Consider the following 18,998-nt stretch of genomic DNA (forward strand, 5'->3'; position numbering starts at 1 on the left):
AGGGGATTAGCCATTTTGGATCTAATTCTCACTAACAGAGATGAAATGAGAGAAGATGTTGAAGCCACAGGAACATTGGGAGGAAGTGATCATGCAATATTGGAATTCAACATTATGGAAGCACAAGCAATAGAACACAGTCAAACTAGAGTCCTAGACTTTAAGAGAGCTAATTTCAATAAACTTAGAGAGGGCTTGGGAAGGATTCCATGGATGAGAATCCTCAAGGGGAAAACAACTCAATAAGCTTGGGAAATTTTGAAAAGTGAGATAATAAAAGCCCAGTCTAGCCCAATACCAATGAAGAGGAAAAATAACAGCTCTCAAAAGAAACCAGCGTGGCTGCATAAAGAACTCTCTGACAAATTGAAAGATAAAAAGGACAAGTATAGAAAGTGGAAAGAGGGGCACATAAGTAAGTCAGAATATCAGCAAATAGCCCGAGCCTACAAAGATGAAGTGAGGAAAGCTACAGCTCAAAAAAAAACTAAGGCTTGCGACCAAAGTCAAAAATAACAAAAAAGCTTCTTTCAACATGTAAAAAAACAATAAAAAAGTAAAGGAAATGATTGGTCCATTAGTGGGTGAAAGAGGCAAGAAGGTGACAAGCAACAGGGAGAAAGCAGAACTATTTAACTCATTTTTTGCATCTGTCTTTACACAAAGGGGAAAAACAGTCCAACCTACCAAAACCAGTGCCATAAAAAACAGAATAGAAACACAAGTTAAGATAGGCAAGAAAATGGTAAGTGAGGACCTGTCTAGTCTAGACGAGTTCAAATCACCAGGACCAGATGGATTACACCCCAAGGTTCTCAAGGAACTGGCAGATGTGATCTCAGAACCACTGAACTATATTTTTCAAAGATCCTGGAGCACTGGGGAACTACCAAAGGATTGGAAAAGAGCTGATGTAGTTCCCATCTTCAAAAAATGGGAAAAAATGGATCCAGGAAATTACAGACCTATCAGCCTGACCTCAATACCTGGGAAGATTCTGGAAAAGTTAATCAAACAACGAATCAGTGAACACCTTGATGCAAACAAAGACATTACTAAAAGCCAACATGGGTTTGTCAAAAACAGATCATACCAGACAAATCTTACTGCATTCTTTGACCAAGTGACAAAATTAGTGGATCAGAGGAATGCTGTAGATATAATTTACTTGGACTTCAGTAAGGCATTTGATAAAGTAGATCACAACCTTCTACTTGATAAGATAGAAAAATGCGGGTTAGACAGAATCAACACCAGATGGATATGTAGCTGGCTGACTGGCCTTACTCAGCATTTGGTCCTCAATGGAACCGCATCTACATGGAGGAAAGTATGTAGTAGGGTGCCCCAGGGCTCTGTTCTGGGCGCAGTGCTCTTCAACATCTTCATCAACGATTTAGACAAAGGGATAAATGGCGAACTCATCAAATTTGCAGACGACACCAAGCTGGCAGGAATAGCCAACATTCCAGAAGACAGGCTTAAGATACAGGAGGATTGGGACAGACTTGAACACTGGGCGCTATCTAACAAAATGAAATTCAATGGTGAAAAAAGTAAGGTTCTACATTTAGGCAAGAAAACCAAATGTACAGGTATAGTATAGGAGGTACCTTGCTCAATAGTAGTAACTGTGAGAGGGATCTCGGAGTCCTAATGGACAATCATTTAAATATGAGCCAGCAGTGTGCTGCAGCTGCCAAGAAAGCCAACACAGTGCTAGGCTGCATTAACAGAGGAATAGAATCAAGATCATGTGAAGTATTAATACCACTTTACAATGCTTTGGTAAGGCCACACCTGGAATACTGCATCCAGTTTTGGTTATCACGATGTAAAAAAGATGTTGAGACTCTAGAAAGAGTACAGAGAAGAGCAACAAAGATGATTGTGGGACTGGAGACTAAAACATATAAGGAACGGCTGCTGGAATTGGGTATGTCTAGTTTAACGAAGAGAAGGATGAGGGGGGACATGATAGCAGTGTTCCAATATATCAGGGGCTGCCACAAAGAGGAGGGACTCAAGCTATTCTCCAAAGTGCCCAAAGGCAGGACAAGAAGCAATGGATGGAAACTAATCAAGGAGAAAGCAACCCAGAACTAATGAGAAACTTTCTGACAGTTAAAACAATTAATCAGTGGAACAACCTGCCTCCAGAAGCTGTGAATGCTCCAACACTGGAAACTTTTAAGACGAGACTGGACAGCCATTTGTCTGAAATGGTATAGGGTTTCCTGCCTGAGCAGGGGGTTGGATTAGATGACCTCCAAGGTCTCTTCCAACTTCTTCTTCTTCTTCTTCTTCTTCTTCTTCTTCTTCTTCTTCTTCTTCTTCTTCTTCTTCTTCTTCTTCTTCTTCTTCTTCTTCTTCTTCTTCTTCTTCTTCTTCTTCTTCTTCTTCTTCTTCTTCTTCTTCTTCTTCTTCTTCTTCTTCTTTCTTCTTCTTGTTATTATTGCTATTGTTACTTCCTGTATACTAGAATTGTTCCTTCTTCAGACTTCTCATAGTCAAATCTGTGATTGGCTGAGAAAAATAGACCACAAGGTTATGCAGACATAAAATATTACACCCAACCATTGTGCTGGATTGATGGGGAAGATACCTATGTTTTTGTTCCAGATATGGCAGCTGATCTGCCTGATTTCAAATTGGCCAAGAACAAGTCCTCTGCAAACAGGTGAGAGGAGCAGGCAAACTTTGGGTGGTGGAGCCAGAACTATTGCTGCAACATACTGTACCTCATCCTCCAATTCTGGAAGTAGTATGTGCAAAGCTGACCTGGTTTTGCTCTGTCAACAGTTGTACACATAGAAAGAAGTTGGAGAAGCAAAGGACAGATCTTGAGGAACAAACAGTTGCTCTCTAGATATGTTTGATTTAAGCCTCATTATGAAAAAGGGTGGGAGCAGGGATAATTTAAACAGAATTAAGTCTGATTAAGTCTCATTCAACATGATACTGTAGGTACATAATACTCCCCCCCCCGAACATCAAGAATGTGCATGCTTGATGCACTGATGATAACTTTGTTATCCATGTGATATATCCACATTGAATCTAGAACAGTAGAGGGTTTTTTCCCATTTCTTTTTTTTCAAAAGCAACAAATAGTTCTGGAAGATTATTATATCATATTTTTTTAATCCCATTTATATCCCGCCCTTCTCCGAAGACTCAGGATGGCTTACAATCAGGAAGCACAAATCAATGTGCTTAGCAATAGCCTTCATTCTATGTATATGCCTGCTTATCAGGGCTTTCGCCCCCCCCAAGTGGCATTATTACAAAGTCAGCTTATTGCCCCCAACAATCTGGGTCCTCATTTTACCTACCTCGGAAGGACGGAAGGCTGAGTCAACCTTGAGCCTGGTGGGATGCGAACCTGCACTAACTGCAGGCAGCTGGTGTTACTTAAGGAGGCATTAGCCCACTGCTCCACCAAGAACTCTTATATATGTATCAGAATCCAGGGCCATTCTTAATGTGATCCTTAACTGCATTTCACCTCTTAGATTGCCCTTATAACTTTTGCAGAGCTTTGCTTCCATGGGAAACCATCCTTATGATGGCACATTTGAGAGAAAGAGTTAATTCAGAGAAAAACCTCATAAAAAACTAGCTTCTTATGAAGAGATGTTTCATTAATTCAACAGAGCAAACCACTCTAGGCCCTCTGTATAATCATTAGAATTATCCCTTGTATTTTGTTTTGGTTGGCAACTGCAAGGGATGTCAAGTAAAGGAAATATTGTTAGATTAACAGTAAAAAGTATGACTTTTTGGAGAAGAGCTCTAGCCTATTACTCTTTCTAAACAGACAAATAAACACGTACAAACATGAATGCTTTACATTTTTCACTCCCTGACTTATCCCTTAATTGGAGCGCAGTCCTCTTCAGACATAAAGCCCATGCTTATTGCAATGCTTAACCACCCGTCCACTATGTAGAAAGTTTGATAATATTGTTCTAATTAAACACCATTTATTGACGTTCACCTTCATTAAGCCAAATTAGTTTCCTTGGAAACATGCCAATAAATCAGCAGTTCCAATTAAGCATATTATGCTCAAGCTGAGTATTCTGTCTTTCCGGAGCCAATGACATGAATGCTTAGGGTTTCCAGTGAAGCTGGTGACAAAAAAAGAGGATTGTGGTATGTATCTAGCTGTCATTGTGGGGAGGGTCGCAGGCTTTAAGTGCACACTGATCCACTGCATTTCCAAACATTTTGTATGAAGCAGCTAAGTGCTAGCCTTTTCGATTTTTTTTAAAAGGGGGTTAATGATAGCAAAGCCTTAACCTCTGGTTAATCAGACTTGACTTGAGCACATCAATGAGTTCACTCAATCTACTCTAAGGAAACATTTGGCACATTGACTTGGCTGGTTCCCAGAATTGGCTCATGTTGCAAGGGACTTTCTGGCAAATGCGGAGACACAGATGTAACTCACTTGGGGGTTGCATAGGACCTTTTGAGTTTTATTGACAATGTATCTCACAGACAGCCTATATCTTCCATTTTTTTCATCTCCAAGCGAGCAAAGACACTGCAGGCATATGAGTGGAGTTGTGTCACAAAAGTGGGCAGAGATGCCATTCTCTAGATTTTTCTTATCGTTCTGGATTTGAGGGAAAGAAGCATAAGAGCTGTTTCAATGTTTTAAGCCCTTTCGATAGTATGAAAGTACATCATTATCATACATGTTCTATTTTGTCTTCTCTTTTCTTAATGGAAGGCAGAGAGCTGATCAATTACCCCTGGTATAACCCCTGGATCCAATTCTCCCAGAGGTTTCTAAGTTGATATGATGTTTATTCAGAAATCTCTCAAAAGCCAAATGGATAGCACCAGCAAGGCTTGCAGTGAGACCTATATAGACTGTGGAAGGTTTCCTGAAGAAATGCTGGTGCAAAGCCAACTGAAAAGGTAGTGAAAAAAGTGGAAAAATGCTGAGCTTCAGATCATATAATCTTAGGCTTGGAAAGGACCTTAGGGATCATCCAGTCCAAATCAAAGCCTGGTGTGTGTGAAAACCCAGACCAGAAATCATCAGACCATCCCAGACAAATGGTTGTCCAATCGTTTCTTGAAAACCTTCAGGGATGGAGCAGCCATGGCTTCAGAGGGCAGGCTATTCTACTGCTTAATCATTCTCATGGTCATCCAAGCATGTTTTTCAAAAGGCAACTTACACTTTCTTGATTTTTCTTGAAAATGTTTCACTTCTCATCCAAGAAGTTTCTTTGGAATAATAATAATAATAATAATAATAATAATAATAATAATAATAATAATAATAATAATAATAATAATAATAATAATAATAATAATAATAATAATAATAATAATAATAATAATAATAATAATAATAAAGGCAGAATCAAAACAAAAACAAAAAGTTCACTTCTTGCTAGTTGATTCAGCACAAACGTTTTGTTATTCGAACCATTTGCCATTACTGCCTCTAAAATTCTACAGTGGTTGGCGAGATTGGCAGAGTTAACTGTGGTTTCTAAGTCAGTATCCCATTTTTAGTCAAAATTGAAGGAAGTTGATGTACTTTGCATGAGTTAATTATATGGCCTCTCAAGCTTGAAATTTCTGTCTAGTGGAAGTATTCCTTTAAATAAGGAAATTATTTTTCTATGATCTTAAACAATTTAGCAAACATATTTTATGCATATGTGATAGACAATTTAGAGTACATTTAAAAATTGCTGTCACAGATGCAATTCAGGAATTGGAACTTTAATTCATACTATTGACAGGTTTATGGATAAAATGAACAAGACTGTTAATATATTGAATACTGAAATGTATATGTATGTATGTGTATGTATGTATATATCAACCAAGACTTCATCTCTCTGTCTCTCAACTGTCTGTTTGTCTGTCTGTCTGTCTGTGTGTCTGTCTGTGCGTCTGTGTGTCTGCCTGCCTGCCTGCCTGCCTGCCTGCCTGCCTGCCTGCCTGCCTGCCTGCCTATCTATCTATCTATCTATCTATCTATCTATCTATCTATCTATCTATCTATCTATCTATCTATCCATCGTCGTCTGTCCAATTGTCTATCTATAACACACACACACACACACACACACACACACACACAAACACACTTTACAAATTGCAGATTTTTCAAGTATGGAAGCTGGTTTAAAAAAATTTGCACCGTATAACATTAGAAGAAAAGACTCTATACCTGATTTTTATAAGTGTTATCAATGTTTGAATTATATTTTTCCAACAAAGAAGCAAAGAATAAGAGTTTCATGCCAAGCAGTCTGCTTTTTGGGAATTCTTTTGTTTCTAATTCTACAAATCATTTCTTCTTTTTTATTATTATAGTTATTAATTCTGATATTATACAAGATTGCTAGTAATATTGGAAGGATGTATATAAATAGAATAGAATAGAATAGAATAGAATAGAATAGAATAGAATAGAATAGAATAGAATAGAATAGAACATCTTTATTGTCATTGTGTAACTCACAATGAAATTAAGTGCTGTCCACAGTGCACACTACACACAAGTAAAAACCATAAATAAGAACATACATTATATACACAAACCCTTCACATTCTATTCATCATTGCACTGCCCCTAATATCTTACATTAATTGGTTTCATATAATAAAATGAAGTCTAGGAAATTTTAAAAGAATGTGAAATAACATTAAATTGCTAGTTGGTCCAAAGTGTAACTGCACTTCAGTCTATATGTCATTTTTCTTTCTCTGTAGAAAATAATTGTTGCGTTTTTAAACCTTCTGTTTTATGTTCCCTAGCTAAATCTCGTGTAGCGGATATGTGAGAAAGGCCACTGATTAAATAGGAAAGTGCTCTTGCTAATGCTTCATATCACGTCTCATGAAAACAGGTATATTACCTGTGGTGATCAGAACAACATGTTCATTGTAACATTGAGTCTTGATAATCTTTTACCTTAATTCTAAATTAAAATGGAGGATCAAGGCCAGTAGTTTTCTTCTATCCACAAGGTAGAAGAAGGTCAGAAGATATTTTGTGAGCTTTTCTTTCTATATAAATTGCACTTTTATTTCTTTTGCAGACTGTTCATTGTACATAAGATTATTTTTGCTACCTTCATTTGAACAGTTAGAATATTTAGACATAATTTGTGAAATCACAGCATCCAGTTAATAGCCTACTAGTTCCTCAGAGAGACTGAACCTTTATCATAAGTCCTCCTTTGCTATGTTCTTTTCCAAATAAAATGCTGACTAATATTGCTCAGAAAAAAGACGATTTTATTACAATTCCTTTTTCAGCAATCAGTTCAGAAAAGTGCAAATCCCTGAAGAAAATGGAACCAATTTTCTTCCTGTGGAGTTTGCAAATTTTCTATTAACATTCATTTACTGAAGTTTTACTTTCAAAGGTACTGTATTTGAATATGATAATGTCCTAAAGTGAAAAGCCTGTGAATATTAAAAAGGTCCCCCAGGGTGTGTTTTAGTAGCATGTTGACAGAGAAGACACTGTTGAGTGTAGATTGGCAGAAAGTAAGACTTTACATTTAAAAAAAAATGTCAAGGAACTAACTGAACGTAATATCATTTAGCATTTACCTAATGCAAAAAAAATGTTCATAAATTAAACACTTTTGCTTCTTTTGCTTCAGGACAGGAAAATAATTAGATAGCACTTTAACTTGCAAGATCATTAATTACCCTAAGCTATATGTGAAACGTTGTATGCTGATGAGGAATTAATCTTCTCTACTAACCTTGCATGAGTGAGCCTACGTATAATTGTTAAATCTGAACAGTCGCAGGAGGGGAAAGGTACAATTTCCAAATATTGTGTCCCTGAAAAATATCCTTTCTACTAGCATTGCATCTCTGCCCCCTCCCAAAAAAGTCCTTACATTCTCATGAAACAATTCATTGGGGGGTGGGATGTACCTCCACCACTCTTATGGGGAGTGCCCCTGTTTCCAAGGCAACCATGCTGTTATCTGGCTTTCTGTGAAAAATAGTTGTGTTAAAGTGAAGCACTGCAAAGCAAGGAAAATCGGCCTAATTCTTTCCACAGTAGAGATTGTTTCCCCTCCTTTAGTTGAAGCAGCACAATTAATTGAATTTATATGTATCCCACCCTTATTATTTTTACAAATAACACGGCGAATGTATTCAACACACTTTCCTCCTCCTACTTTCCTCACAACAACCCTGTGAGGTGGATTGGGCTAAGAGACAGTGACTGGCCCAAAGCCAGTCAACTGGCTTTCATGGATAAGGGAGGACCTGAACTCACAGTCTCTTGCTTTCTAGCCTAGCGCCTTCACCACTAGATGAAAGTTGCCACCTACAAAAATGCTGAATTGTTTCAGACATTATGTGATCCTTAGGACACACATTCTGCTGTAAAATAAGAGAAGGACCCATGAAACAAAGCAAAGGACCATAGCTTCAAGCAAAGCCTCATAAAGGAACATCAGGACCAGGGACAATCTGAATCATGTTGCAGGCTAAGCGACCTGTCAAATTGTAGAAGAGGTGCCTCTACTTTTAGTTAAGTGATTTGTTGGAAACATTTTGTCCTCTGTTCCTCCCAAAGCAGCCAAAACTTTTTTGCTACATTTGAATAAGGAAGTGCTATTGGGAGGCAGCTTTTAATGGATTACCTCTATTTTATGTGTGCTTGGAGGACAGATAGCCACATGAATAAAGATTCATCAGCAACGAATGCCGGTCAGGAAGCCCACTTTCCAGGCTCCTGGGATTGCGCTAGAAATATAATGAATGAAGAAAATACTTTATCATGCAAATACTTAAGGTTATTTTACACCTGGGTTCAAATCAATTTCAGTTTACCCTGGAATGAAGAATCAATATTTCTTATAATATGCTTTCTCTTTCTTATCTTCCAGAAAATTTCTACCTCACAAATGAGACAAGATTATGTCTAAAGTTGTGTCCTTAAATTTTCCAAGGAAAATTAATAAAAAAATCTTTTCAGTGTGGTTTTAAACATTTCCAATTCGTGCCGTTTTCTTTGCCTGGATCATTAAACAGTAAGGTGAGCTAGATTCACCAGAAATCATTCACTCCCAGATTTGGAGAGCTAAGGGATCTTCTGCTCTCTATCTTCTACTTCTCCAGTTTTTTTAGTATCCTCAGTTTTCTGCTGTGATGTCATTCTTCTCAAAAAACATAATAAGTAGTTTTTCATAATGAAGGTTGGCTCAAGGCTTTTAGGGCTATGTCCTAGGCCAGGGGTAGGCAACTTTGGCTCTTTTATGACTCGTGGACTTCAACTCCCAGAATTCCTGAGCCAGCATAGCTGGGAGTTGAAGTCCACGAGTCATAAAAGAGCCAAGGTTGCCTACCCCTGGCCTAGGCCATGCTCCCAATATAGAAGTTGCTCTGGACTCCATAGGAGTGAGAGCATGGAGTTGGGAATATTAACTGGTGAAGGTCCCTTAAATTTCTTCAATTTTTTTAAAAAATGCAATAAATAAATTAATGGTTCTATTTTGACCACGTCCATTCTCAGGAGCTCTAAGGATTAAAAGGGATACTGACTTTTTTTCACTAGTTTATTTATCCATGTTCTTGTAACCATGTTTTGTGAAATATGTTTGCATTGGTTAGTTTATACAATATTTTAAACCATCCATGGTTTATAAACCATATTGGTAGAATTCCTACAATTACAGTTTATTATGACATACAGTATGCACCTATGAAACATTTCCAAACGTTTCCACCACTCTCTCTCCAAAGTTTATTAATTTATTTGCATATTGAAACAATTTACAAGGTTGTCATCTCTGGGAAGAATGCAAAATTAAAATCACAACAATAGTTTAACTCAATGGCCTAACATTATTCAACTCATAAAGAATAACAGAACTACATTAACCAGCTGAGCTCAGGTAACTAAATGGTTCAAAGCCTTTGGGAAATAGCCAGGACTTATGAACGGTTAACAGGGTTAGGGCTAGCTTAATTTCTGGAAGGATCCTGTTCAATATGACAGGTCCTACCACAGACAAAGCACAACTCTGAGATTCAACAAGACAACATTGTTTCATAGAAGGGGCAAGAGCATGCCTTCCCTGCTGGATCTCATAGAGCAAACAGAGACAAGGGACAAGTTGTCTCTAGAGAAGGATGGCAAACATGATATGACACATGTATTAAAGGTGACACACAATAACAATTTGGGTGACACACCAGTGTTCACAAACACCCAACTACTATTCTTGAAAACACACCCCATTTTTACATGATCTTTTAGAGGCTGTGGAGGCTGGGCTCTTACATGGCCTCTGGACCCTCTGGAAGTTGTGTAAGAGGCCCAGGCTTGTTCAACCTCTGGAGCTTTCAAAAATCATGCAAGAATGGGGAGGGGGTTGTTTTTGCATGGTTTTCAGAGGTTACGGAGACTGTGCCCTGTGAACCGCCCTGAGTCCTTTGGGGAGAAGGGCGGTATAGAAATCAAATAAATAATAATAATAATAATAATAATTTCCAAAGCTGTTTCAAGAATGAAGCTCTTGTGTGACCCAGACCAGCTTCAGGTAGACTACAGAGATTTGTCAACACAAAGAGAATACCTCTACTTCAGGCTCAGCCTTAATAATACTGCCAGGTGGGGAGCATTGGGAACAGGAGGGAGAAATAAAAAATTGTTTCTCTTTTTACTGGGGTTGGGGTATGACACACCAGCAGTCAAGTTAGGCATTTTCCAAATTTTTGACACAATGAACCCAAAAGATTTGCCATCACTTCTCTAGAGTACTGGAAGACTCTCTTAAACATTTTGGAAAGAGTCAGGACTTCGCTGTGCAAAGGGGAATCGCTTGGAGTCAGACCAATGTTTTCATGTAGGTGATTCACTCTGTAAACGTTTGGCAGACTGACATAATTCATTTGCAAGCAACTGGAATGTGCCCAAATCATCTAGATCTTAAAAAGTTAATTTCAAGATGTAGAATGGGCCCCCAAAGTGGAATAGAATCCCATGCAGATGGCAACAACCAGTGTAATATGATCTTACTGGCCAAATGCACAGGTTTGGAAGATATACTGTATCTCTGATTTTAGTAAGGATGATGATGTTGAAAAATAATAGAACATGACAAAACACATGTAAACATTTAGAGACTTTTGGTGTTCTACTATTACTGCAAAGAATAATCCACTGGGTAATTAGATTCAGTCAGCTTTCCCCTCCCCACCATACATTGCCTGATAAATATATTACTCTACTTGGATAATCCTCAGCAAATATAGTAAGGAACCAATTCTCAGAAATGGATTAAAATGCAGAAAGCTAAGAAAGAGCCAACTTGATTTGAGGTTCTATCTACAAAGGATTGCATTGATAGTCACTGTGGGGCAGTGCATCAAAGGGTGGTCTTGGTCTGGGGCATGGTTGTCCAACCTTTTTGGCTTATCTGGGCTGGATTGAAGTGAAGAGGAATTGTCTTGGGCCACCTATAAAATATATAATAGAGTTAATGTATATACAACCAGATAATGTTAAAAGTATATGAACTTGTGGGGCCACATTACTAGCTGTCCAGGACTGCATGCAATGCACAAGCTGTGGGTTGGACACTCATGGTCTAGGGAGTCCCATATCCATTCATGTTATTGGAGCCAATAATCATCTGTCTGTCTGTCTGTCTGTCTGTCTGTCTGTCTCTCTCTCTCTCTCTCTCTCTCCCTCTCTCTCCCTCCCCCCTCTCTCCCTAATCTATTACACAAAGTTGTAATAAGAATAAAATGTGGGAGTAATATTCAACTATGGATCTAACTTAATCAAGCTACAAATCAGTCATTTAGACTTCATTTCCACTGAAGTTGTTTGAGTAAATATTGACACAAACTTAGGGAGACTACAGGGTGGACAGAAAGGAAGGCAGTAAGATCAAGAAAGACAGAATATAGCTGAAGTTTCACTCTAGAATTTGCTCCCACTTTCTTCTCACTTCCTTATGACTAACATCAAATTGTAGTTGACATAATGACAAACAGAATTAACATGGGACCCACACACCCACCATGTTTGATTCCCTGGAGAGCTGCAGTTGCTACCAAAGCTTTTTTCACTGATTCACTGCTGCGAAAAGGAAGTCCTTCACAGCACTTTGGTTGCTATATGCTCTGTGATGTTGATTCTATGACCAAGTTGTAGATGAAGAACTGCACTGAATATTTGTTTGGTATCTGAAATCTGTCCTGCCATCCTCGTTATTTATACACGTAAAATGGGAATTGATATCAAGTTAATAATAATAATAATAATAAAGTTGGAAGGGACCTTGGAGGTCGTCTAGTCCAACCCCCTGCTCAGGCAGGAAACCTTATACCATTTCAAGCAAATGGCTCTTCTTAAAAACCTCCAGTGTTGGAGCATTCACCACCTCTGGAGGCAGGTTGTTCCACTGGTTAATTGTTCTAACTGTCAGGCACATAACAATAGCCCTGGCCCAAGAAAGTAGTTTGAAAGTTCAGTGTCAGAAGTAATGGAGTGGATTGAATGATGAGAATCAATAATAGTTTTAATCAAATGTTACAGTTCAGCTATTTAGGGCTTTGATGCTGCTTTGCTTTAATGTTTTGCCATAAATGGTCTTGGAAGGTGCTGGCTTCCAGTCTTCTAGAAAGAAAGGTTGCCTTCTCTCTGAAGAGCCATCATTTTGATTCTCCATTATTCAGATACCAGTTTTTGGCTCCATTTATTCTTCTTTGCTCAAATGTGTGGCATGACTTTCATAAGGAAAGCTAACATGTTTTCAGTGTTTTTCAAAGCATGCTCTTGAGTTGGCTTAGTGTAATCAGCTGAACAGAAGGCATGATCCTACAGTCATCTACACAACAGAAATACATTAAAACACTAGATAAGAATCAAGTGTGTCTGTTAGGGTGGGGGACACTATGGAGTGCAAAGACAACGCCTTTGGATACCATCACTGCTATTCTCAAATTCTCAATGGCAGCTTTGTCTTCCTTTATTAAAATGGTTTCCAAAATTCTCCCAGCTAAATTTCCCACAGTTCCACCACTCTGTGGCCATTCCTGGATATGTTATTTCCTCCACAGCAATTTTAGGTGTTTATTTTCTTCTCGCATCACTCAATTCTGTCCTTTTCTCCTTTGCTGTTGTGTTTTCTTATCACACATTAACTTCATCCTTGAAGAGAACAGAGGGTGGGTGGAAGCAGCTTCAGCTCCTTATAGGAGAAAAGTGGGCTGTCAGTAATTCCCCAGAGAATCTAGTCCGGTCTGTAGGCCACATGTTTGACACTTCCAAAATAGAGTTTTCCTGTCTCAGACAACCATTGGGGTGGAGGGGGAATGGCTCTATCTCAAATGTAATCTTTCTTAGAGGTAAATCAAGACCATTCGTCCCTCTATAACATTCACAATGCATTCAATAAAACAGATTAGGAGTGGTTGCTATGTCTTCTCCAGAGGCAGGAAGCTAAATCTAAATCTGTTAAACATAGTACATTTCCAAAAAAAAAAATGGCTTAAAACTGCCCAAACTGGTCTTTATTAAAAATGAAAAAAAAAATCAAGTGAACTCTTCCCCATCAGTAACCATTTTAAACAGCCAGCGTAGTCTAATACAGAACATGTTTTTCATTTAGTGTCACTTTGTAGAGGAATAAGAGACTCCTAAATCCTAGCCATCTACTCTATGCGCTTCAAGATCTGGCAATACCTCTTGGGCAAATTCAGATGAATTCTTTAGAGATTGCACAACAGACTCAGCAGCTCTCATTTGCCACTATTCTCGGATGCATTCTGATGCATATTTAACTCATATGAATTGTGCTCTGTTGGGATGTTTGCCCAGCTTGGCAAGCCTTTGCTCCAAATTGAAATTGTGAGGGAACATTTTGCTCTTATAGCTGCTGAGCAATGAGGCAATCCTTACAAACTGACCAGAGGGAGAAAATGGCTAGAACTCTTTGGACATGAAAATATGGCTCTTTCATTGGAGCTATAGGTGGGTTTAGGACTTGCCATTAGCTCTGCAAGCATTTCTTGGACTTGGGATCCAGGTTTCCCAAAGAACAAATATCTCCATTTTAAACCTTCTTAAAAATGGAATTCATTAACCAAAGTTCTGTTGCAGGAACAGCTTTCCATAAAAGAGAGGCAGTAGAGGTTCAAGATAGACTTCGTGTGGAACGGTGTCCAAGGATTGAATGCTCCCTTCCTCCCATAAAATTAAGTTGGTTCCTTCACTGTTGGTTTTCAGGACCTGCTTAAAATGATTCAGTTCTTCCAAGCAGGAACATCCACAGGCAAGATGGCATTTATGGCAATCAAAACCCCACCTTGCTGTAAGTCCATGCAGTGTCAACAGATGTACAAAAGGGGTAGGGGTTGGATTGTGATGCTCTTTCTGTTTTGAGATCTCCCCTCGCAGCTGCTGCTGTCTCCAAGTGCCTTCAGCAACTAATAAATCTCTTACTGATGTTTGGTACTGGCACTTTGGGGGATTCTCTGTTTTATTGTAACCTATGTAATGAATCCGTTATTTTGTAGTGATTTGATGGTACATTGTCTTGAGGCTCTATTGAATGCAGAGACAGTTCAGGATAAGATATATGGAACGCAGGAAAGAAGAGGAAGAGGGGGAGGAGCAGGAGCAGGAAATGTTGAAAATTATATATAACACTCAAAAGTCTAGCAGGATAGGCCACCGTTTGGACACGCCGAGGGAAGTTGTATTAGTTCGTTTTCACTTTTCTATTTTAAGATGCATGTGCATGTTTACACAAATACATGCACAGGCTGCCGTGGAGAAGTATATGTTGCAGTTGCATTGTGACTTCCTGGACAGGCTCTGTTTAGGGCTGAAAGGGATATTAACTAAAGAGGAAGCTTCCTTTCCACCAGCAAATGATTCTAGCCGGCACCTGCAGTGATGTCAGCTTTACAGCTCACCTGCCACAAGGCCTCCATCAGATCACATTGGAGCATGAAGAATAAGCCTGCAATCAATGAGCGCTTCTCCTTGGAGCCATGGCTGCAGCCGCCACACAATGAAGAGTCCTTGGGAAGGCCGAAGTGAAGCAGCTGGCCAGCAGCTTTTTGGAGAGCCACTCTCACAGCTGGAGAGAAAATAGCCCTGGCAGCATTGGTGCTCCATTATGGAAGCTGAAAAGTCCTTTCAGGCCGGAAGAGAAACTTCAGCAGCTGTCAAGGAGCTGAGACGTTGAAAGAGTGCACACACACACTCCCCGTACCCGGCCTTACAATGGGCAGAATGCAGAGGCCATGCCACAGGAAATTAAAGCTCCTTCGGGAAATGAGGGTATTGTGGGCTGATGAGTTCACTTTGAGAAATCAATAAGTCTTTCAGTAAGTGGTGATATCAAGCCCTTTTCTGTGCTTTGGGAGAAGAGAGCCAGCAAGCACTCTAGCTGGCTCTCTTTTATTCACTTCAGAACAGCCTGGAAGAATAGCAGGGATCTTAAAAGGCAGTTGACCTGTGCTCAGCAGGTTGTAGTGTAGAGCTATTGACCAAAAGTATTTCTACCTCAGGGAGGTGAAGAGCAGGGTTGTGTAGCACAACTTGTTTCTGCTTCTCCCCCTTGGAGAAGGGATTCATTTATTGAAGAGTTTCTCATATGAATCAGCAGAGACTAAAGGATGTTGCCATAAAATACACCATGAAGAAAGCAATGGGGTGGGGAGGAGGGAATGTGGCTGAAAAATCAGCATTTCTAGTGAGGAGAAAATTTAGTTTCTAGTTAAATAACTTACAATATTCTTTCATGGCAACATATTGCATTTTTTTAACTGATGATGTTCCATCATGTCTGTGTCAACGCCTAGCATATGTTGCAACATGGAGAAAAATCGAAGGAGTTATAAACCACTTTAGTAAAAGGAAAAATAATCCTTTGGATAACTAGCAAGAATAGTGATTAAATGACTGATCTGGAGCGGGAGAGAGCCAGGTTCAAATTCATCCTTCACCCTTTAATTTCAGTGGGCACTCTAAGCATAATCACTATCTTTCTAGGCTGTTAACACAAATTAAAAAGATGAAAGTCAATGGGGGATGAACCTATCTCTGCTGTTCTGAACTCCTTGATAAAAGGGGAGAGAGAAAGGGAGGGAAAATTCTGTTTATTGAGGTCATTATTCATTAGGGCTGTACACAGTATCAGTAGAAGGTAAAAGGAAGGCAGGAGGAAGGGCCTGTACCAAGCCAATGGTCAGATAAAAGAGGCCTGAGTACAGAGCAGGAATGTGACATGAGTAAAGTTCTCAGACAAGGCCCTCTCTAGTTCAAGAAGATAAAGAGAGAGGGAAGCACATTCAGACTTGCAAGATTCTGTTACTATACCTTAGCAATAAAAATAGTACTGTCAAGGACAGGAAATCAGGAGTCCGGGCCATTCAGATGAATATATATACAGTATATGTACAGTATGTATGTGTCTGTGTATACATACACACACAAATATATATACATGCATAGGTTTATTGTATGCTTAAGCTCTCTAAAAGAATCTGAACTACTAACGGTCAAGGCAAATAGATAAGACTCAACTGAGTTCAAGGTGGGCTGGTCTTAGATCTCTTGTGGGCATGAAGGGACTCAAGACTGATGATGCATTTGACCCCTCCCTCATGCTCAACCTGGTTATCTCCTACAAGTACTGACCTACATGGCATTGATTTCCTAGCCTGATTTACATTGAAGAGCTAGAATAGAATGCCTGGTGACCTTGGGGAATGAGGGAAAGAGATGCTGCCTAGGAAACAATCAGATATTAGAGGGAGCAACCCCCATGATTTAACAGTCAAAGAAAGAAACTTAGAATGGACTGACTCTAATTTATCAGATGGTAAAAAGTGGTGACAAGAGTTTTGTCCCTTCAGACTTACAAGGTTCTGTTAATGTAGCATTACAATAAAGTAGAATTAGCCCATCTAGGCATGTTTCCTGTCTGGTTTACCTGGAAGAACTCATAGCATGTGGAGAAATGCTTCATAAGTAGTTCTGGCAGAATTATCTTCTGTGCAGGTTCAACTATGCCAAACCTTTGGTAGGTCATAACTATTGCTTGGAGGAGCAGTTTCATGAAAAGTTCTGATATTTCTACAAAGGCAAAATATGAAACCCGTCATTCATTTGTGGAACAATCCTGATCCCTAGTGGTCCATGGCTGTTTACTTAACAGCTCTGGGTACGTTAACTGTAGCTGAGTGAACATGTGAGGAAAATAGCTCACCAATGGGATCCCTTAATTTGTCTATTTCTTCAGAACATAAAGGGTCATCCATACCAATGGGAAAAATGTGAGAAACACTGCCCGTGGCAGCAATTACAGATCAGCAAAGCTATTGGGGGACAGAGCTGCGTCTACCACCCAGTCTATACCTATACCAGGGGTCAGCAACCTGAAACAGTGAAAGAGCCACTCGGAACCGGTTCCCTCACAAAAGGAAAAACTGGGAGCCGCAAAAAAATGTGTGCGCATGCGCATACATGGGCGCATGCGCAGAACAGGGTTTGACTGAAGAGTGGAGCCAAGGAGAGATATGCACCTACCCTGCATATTTGAATTGATTGGTTGAACTTTTTTAGTCCCACTTTTTTTTTGGACTGCACATGGCAGAGGACTGGGAGTCGCAGGAGACGGCTGAAAGAGCCGCATGCGGCTCTGGAGCCGCAGGTTGCAGACCTGTGACCTATACCTATACCTCTCTCTCTCCCTGAAAGTCATTTGTTACATTTGGTTATGGTGGACATTCTGTCCCTATTCCCAGCAATGATAGAATCTCCAGCTGTCAGTTCTTTGGGCTGTTCTGTTCAGAAGAAGGAGAGCAAAACACTATACCACCTTGTGCTTTTCTATGGGTAGCAAAATGCCTTAGGACAGACTTGGCAGCTCTTAATTACAATCTCCCATCCTTCTAAATTCTGCAGATTTTCAACAGCAGTTAAAAATATTTCACTAAATCAGACCCTGAGGATGCATGTAATGTGGTGGTAAAAGATTTCTTTAAAGTGTTTATGTATATAAGAAAGCATTCACAACAAGCTGAATTGACCTTAAGTCGTGACAAGGGGGAAAAAATCAGGTAGGAACCTATGGCCTAATAAACCAAATTGTTTATATTCACTCATAGAATGACTAGCATGCTGACCAAGTAGGAAGGGATAAATAATAAGAAAGTGATATGATAGGTTTATCAAAAGCATTCCAACATCATGCTGTAATTTATACTCTACCTGCTTTTTCCATTTTCTTCCTTTTAAATGCAGTGGGCCAAGAGTATATAAGGTATGGTTCTATCTTTATTCATGGTTGTCCAACAAGGTTGGGCAGATTGCTTATCTGGTTATGTATAATGACAAACCGAATTTGCACTTCTTTGCAGTTTCAACTTCTTTGTTCTGGTCCTGCCCTGCTGTGTGAAAGAGAACAAGGACATTCTCTCTTCTGTATGGCAATCCTTTACCAAAATAGTAGCAATAGCAATAGCACTTAGACTTATATACCGCTCCACAGTGCTTCGCAGCCCTCTCTTAGTGGTTTACAGAATTAACATATTGCTCCCAACAATCTGGGTCTTCATTTTACCCAGGATGGAAGGCTGAATCAACCTTGAGCCAGTGAGAATCAAACTCCTGGAGTAATCAGTGAGTTAGCCTGCAGTACTGCATTCTGACCACTGTGCCACCACAGCTGTTAGTAGCTACCTTTTTAGCAGCTGCATCACACTACTGGCTCATGTTCATCTTGTGATCTACTAGAACAGGGGTCTACTAGATCTACTAGAACAGGGGTCTACTAGAACCTTGGCTCTTTTATGACTCATGACTTCAACTCCCAGAATTCCTGAGCCAGCATGGCTCAGCATGGAAACCTCTCCCTTTCTCCTCAGCATGGCTGGCTCAGGAATTCTGGGAGTTGAAGTCCACAAGTCATAAAAGAGCCAAGGTTGCCTACCCCAACCTGTACTAGAAC

Source organism: Vipera berus (assembly GCF_964194415.1).
Source record: "Vipera berus genome assembly, chromosome: 1".
NCBI lineage: Eukaryota > Metazoa > Chordata > Lepidosauria > Squamata > Viperidae > Vipera > Vipera berus.